Below are 6,155 nucleotides of genomic sequence, written 5' to 3'. Positions count from 1 at the left end.
GGTACATGCAAGATATGTTAATATCTACAATATCCTGTAGATAGAGAAATTTCGCATACATCAGTCGAGACCTAATTCAGTATTCTGTGCAAAATTTTGCTTCAATCGGAACAATATTGGGAGTTTGGTGTACAATTTACTTTAAATCGGACGAAACTATATATGGAAGCTATATCTAAATCTGAACCGATTTCAACTAAACTTCGCATTTATCAATGACCTAATTTAATACGCTGTGCAAAATTTTGTCTCGGATAAATATTGGTAGTATGGTGCTCCATTTACATAAAATCTATATATATATGGGAGTTATATCTAAATCTAAACCGATTTGGTGTCCATTTAAATAAAACCGGACGAAACTATATATGGGAGCTATATCTAAATCTGAACCGATTCCAATAAAACTTCGCATACATCAATCTGAATCTAATTCAGTACTCTGTGCAAAATGTTGTCTCAATCGGACCAATATTTGCAATATGGTGCTCCATTTACATAAAATCGGACGAAACTTTACATAGGAGTTATATCTAAATCTGAACCGATTTTCTCCAATTTGAATAGGGTTCGTCCTTGGGCCAAATAAGTGACATTTATGATCCAAATCTGATCATAAATGCGACCTGTACTTTGTTCACAAAAATACATGGACGGACATGTATAAATCGACTCAGAAGCTTTTTGCCTTTCCATTGTATCAGTTGGTTGTCTCGGAAAATGTCTGTTGGCCGTGTTTTAATCTACGGTGGTAGGGGGCACTGGGGCAGCATGTGTATCTCATTTCAAGAGTCACAATTATTGGGTTGGAAGTATAGATTTAAGTGAAAATGATCAGGCCGATGTCAGCATTGTGGTGCCAAGAGACGGCTCATGGACTGACCAAGAGCAACACGTTCTCAGTAAAGTAGGGGATGTACTGCAAGAAAATAAATTGGATGCTGTGATTTGTGTTGCTGGAGGATGGGCTGGGGGAAATGCAAAAAAAAAAGATTTGGCCAAAAATGCGGACTTAATGTGGCGTCAAAGTTTTTGGACTTCAACTATTTCGGCTGCCGTTGCTTCACATTATCTTAAGGATGGAGGAGTATTGGCCTTGACTGGCGCCAAGCCGGCATTAGATGGCACACCTGGTATGATCGGATATGGCATGGCCAAAGCTGCTGTTCATCAACTAACACGTTCTTTGGCTGGCAAAGATTCTGGTTTACCAAATGAGGCACTAGTTGTATCGATATTGCCTGTTACCCTTGACACTCCAAAGAACCGTAAATGGATGCCTAAAGCTGATTTCAGTACCTGGACACCATTGTCTGAAGTGGTTGGTCTATTCCTGAAGTCGAAAGTGTATAAAAAGTCATGATATTACTACTACTTTATATATACATATATGTTTCATACTTGTATGTGTGTGTGTACTACTTAAAGGAATAAAATTGCTTTTGTTCAAAAAAAGTGATTCTATGCATATTCTCAAAAGGAACCATGGATCTATATTGATTCCTTTTGACTGTCACAAACATATGCACAAAGACATAATACTCTGTACCACAGTGTGGTGAAGGGTATTAAAATGGAATCTATAGACCTAATCCTTTATACACCCCAACTTCGCACATTGTAATATTGTTACCAAATCTAGATAATATCGGAATGTGCATCATATCGATCCACTCTTTCTTTGCCTTTCATTCTTTCGGATCATAAAGTTAATCTGTTCATTATTTGCCATAATACATTAACTCCGAAAGTGATTCAAAGTATATCCTCAATAGTAACTATGGGTCTATCTCGATTCCTTTTACATCTTCAGAAATACTCTCAAAAACAATAACGTGTACCACTGTGCGATGTCGAAATAAGCATTCATTATAAATCGACATCTTTTTAATTAAATCTCTGAAATTCCAAACGATAGCCACTTCAAAAAGTGTTGCTGTCTAAAATTAGAAAAATTTTCCAATACTCAGAAAATTCTACTATAATAAAAAGCATAATGGAAATGAGATGTATTATACACTTTATGGCATTAGATCGAGTCCTTGAAACACCCTTTTGGATATTTTGAGGATATATATTTTATATTCAGTAATTAAAAAAATCATAATTTCCTGGTCATATTTGAAATGTATGTATTTTACTAATAAAACTGCTGTCCGGCACCTGCGAGAAAACAATTATTGCAAATAGGTACACATTCCACTAGAATACTGCATAATATTCCAATACATTTTTTTTGTTGCATAGCCATTAACTTCAATGTACTGAATAATGTAACGAAAACAATAGCGGTTAACACACATTAACCTAAGTTAATTAACACAAAACAGTAGTGCATACAACGCGAATGCAAATTTCCCAATACGAGTGAGTTTTTCTCCCCCCCATCTTAAATCGTAGACATTTGCATCTGTCGATCAATTAAATTGCAGTTGCTAAACGCTTCAAGCAAAGTCTAATGATGAAAATATGAATGGCAATGTTATTGCCAGATGATTGAAGACTATAAACCTGGTAATTATTTTTTTGTTTTTGTTAAACTTGAATTTGATCTAAAGTCAAATGCAAATAACAACATCTAACAACAACAGCAATAAAATGTGGCCGAAACAACACTTCGTCAGTCGGTCCATCAGTGAGCAGCAAACCCAACTTGTTATATTTTTATTCAAACAAATGCTCAGGCGAAAAATTAGCTTTCACTATCGGTAAACAAATAACCAAATAATTTGTTGTTGTTATTTTTGTTGTTTCAACAAATAAAAACGGATGTTTGGCATTATTGCCGAATGATTAAACAATTAACGTCCACTTGGCTAAATTTGAATTTTCCTATTTTTTACTGAATTTGGTGGCGAAACGCAATAAAAAATGATTTGTTAGACAAATGATGCCGATGTTGCAACAAATGCCACTTTGCAAAAATATTAACTCAACAATGTGACAGAGAAAATCGTAGACAAAAAAATACAACTCTTAACATTTTACGACTTTACAAGTCACCTTAATGACCATCAAAACTTGAATAACTTAATCAAACTCCTCTTGTGAGGGTATTTGCGAAATTAATAAAAAAACAAAAATGCAGTTGTTGTCTATGATGTCCAAACTTGTAAAAAAATGCAGATGGTGCTTTAATATTTTAGATTTAAGAAAAAACCTGTAAGAAAAGTTCGGTGCACTATTTACACTAAATCGGAGCTACATCTAAATCTGAACCGATTTCAACAAAACTTGGCATATAAATATCTAGACCTAATTCAATACTCTATCGGACGAAAATATATATGGAAGCTATATCTAAATCTGAACCGATTTTCTCCAATTTCAATGGGGTTCGTCCTTGGGCCAATTAAGTGACCTGTGCCAAATCTTATCCAAATCGGATCATAAATGGGACCTGTACTTTGTTACCAAAAATTTGAGAAAATCGGTCCACGTTTAGGCATAGCTCCCATATAAGGGTACCCCCAAATTTTCGGTATTTTAAGGTTCTTGAGCGCGTTTTTAACTGAATTCGCTGAAATTTGGTACTTTGAGTTCTTATTGGGTAGCAAATCTCCCTACATAAAATTACAAATACAGGTCCATTTTTTCGTATAGCTCCCATATAAGGGTACCCCCAATTTTCGGTATTTTGGAGGTTTTGATAGCATTTCTCGACCAAATTCGCTGAAATTTGGTATTTTGAGTTCCTATTGGACAGCAAATCTCCCTACCAAAAATTATAAATAAAGGTCCATTTTTTCGGATAGCCCACATATCAGGGTACCCCCAATTTTCGGTATTTTGGGTTCTTGGGCTCGTTTTATAACTGAATTCTCTGAAGTTTTGTACATTGGGTTCTTATTGGGCACCAAATTACTGCACTAAAAATTATAAATATAGGTCCAGTTTTTCTGGTAGTCCCCATATAATGGTACCCCTAAATTTTTGGTATTTTGGGAGTTCTGATCGTATTTTTCGACCGAATTGACTGTAATTTAGTACGTCGAGTTTATATTAGGTAGCAAATCTCTCTACTATAAATTATAAATATAGGTAAATTTTTTGGGGTAGCCCCCATATAAGGGTACCTTCCAAGTTTCGGTATTTTGGTGTTCTTGAACCAAATTCTTCTAATACCCTTCACCACACTGTGGTACAGGGTATTATGTTTTTGTGCATATGTTTGTAACAGGCAAAAGGAAACGAGATAGACACATGGTTCCTTTTGATCATATGCATAGAATCACTTTTTAAGTCGATTTATGCGTGTCCGTCTGTCCGTCCGTCCATGTATTTTTGTTAACAAAGTACAGGTCGCATTTGTAATCCGATTTGGATGAAATTATTTATTTATATCCTTCGATTTGCACGAATTTTGGATTTATAAGTTAATGAAGAACTCAAAATGTGGCGAATGTAAAAAACATACTGGAATAAGTGTAACCTAACATATGACAAGTTTAGATGAAATCGGTTTAGATTTCGATATTTTGCTTTAAATTTATTTACATAATTTTGTCCCATTGTAAGAAGCAATTCTATATCTGACCAAAATTTAGTATAGGTTTCAGAATGACATGTTTAATTTCATGTTAATGGTCCTTCAAAAATGCGACGTCTGTTAGGATTCCATCTGTTGAATATACCCAAAGTGGTATATTCATAAGAAAAAATCTTAAAATTACGCTGTTTATTATATTGACCAAAAACGTTGATTCCTCCGTAAAATAAGAATATGAATATATTATAATAATCGCGAAAAAGTTGCACATCTTCGCGAAATATGAGAAAAATAATAAAAATATAGGAGATTACGTCAATATTTTCATTATATTAATGACATACACACACCTAAAAAATAATTTTAAAATATCTACATAATCTAAATACCATGATGAATCAAATAATATCAAAATTATACAAGTCCGTGTAGCGATTTGTAAATCACAGCGACAACAAAACAAGATATTGAGGCAAAATATTTGTTTTTGGTTCGAAAAAATAATGCCATCATATTTATTTCTTTAATTTCATACAAGAAATTTCAGCAAAATATATTGGGGTTATTCTGCTATTTTACCCAAAATTCGCCGAAAAATTGACATATATAAAAATAATCACTTTTTGTGCATAAGTATACACCTTGTGGATTATATCAATAGGAATAAATCTAATAAAATCCAATCCAATCCAATAAAATAATATTATGAAATATAAATCGCGTAATTCTCAGAATCATTTGATGCGCATGCGGTTTCCAGGAAGTACTGAAGTTTATCTTCCAATCCATATATATTTTGCGAAATTTCATTTGACGGTTAAGATGTGCCACACGTTGCATGGAAATACCCAAAAAATCGTAAAACGCGAATAATTTCCGAAAACTCCATATCCATACCGACTGATTTTATTTTGTTTTTACTTCCCTCCCATCAGCAGAACCCCTCTGAATACTTTTACTACCTCATTTTTTTAAATTTACTATATAATATTTTCAATTAAAAACTGAACAATTTCTGTCATCTTTCCCTTAAAATTCAACACCGAGATGATTCACTAAAAGTAGCTAATTTTGGAACGATATTGCTTTCCCATAAAATTAGCCCATTATTTTACACAAATGTTGGTCACCTCTGATGTACTATGGCAAACCAGTTAAAAATCCATAAAATTCAATTGAATGATTATAAACAAAACATTATGACATTTTTGTCCACCTCAGTTCCCAACCTCTACAGCATTCAAATCGTATAACGTCAACCGGAATGAAATTTAACGATCCTGCAATATTCAAAAGACTTAATAACCAAATTGTCATCGTTCATTAAGAAACAACTCCAGCTCCAGCCAACCCAAAAAACAACAAGAAGAAACTAAAGACTAAGGCCAGCCATAACAACTGCATTGATTGCATTTAAATCACGAGGAAGAAGAAAAAAACTAAAGTGTTAAAATTGTTAACACCAAATGCAGCTTTCTGTTCACTTATAGGTGTCTTAAATTGATATTTTGATTTTTTTTTGTCTCTTCTTCTTTTTGTTTTTCGATTCAATAAAAATGCAAATAATCATCTTAAAAAAATACAATTCAACATTCCTCTTTCGCTTACCTTCGATTTTGATACCATGTCTTAACCTGACAATCACTCAATTCCAATTTATTAGCCA

General features: G+C 33.5%; 1 pseudogene; it reads left to right on the top strand.

Annotated features, from left to right (window-relative positions):
* Nucleotides 1-720: 720 nt before the first annotated feature.
* LOC133330263 (dihydropteridine reductase-like) lies at nt 721-1,363 on the top strand (annotated as a pseudogene).
* Nucleotides 1,364-6,155: the final 4,792 nt, after the last annotated feature.

The sequence above is a fragment of the Musca vetustissima genome, unplaced genomic scaffold, assembly GCF_032173495.1.
Source record: "Musca vetustissima isolate MV318-11 ecotype Yass unplaced genomic scaffold, APGP_CSIRO_Mvet_v1 utg151012, whole genome shotgun sequence".
NCBI lineage: Eukaryota > Metazoa > Arthropoda > Insecta > Diptera > Muscidae > Musca > Musca vetustissima.
This window is presented reverse-complemented; position numbering and strand designations above follow the sequence as displayed.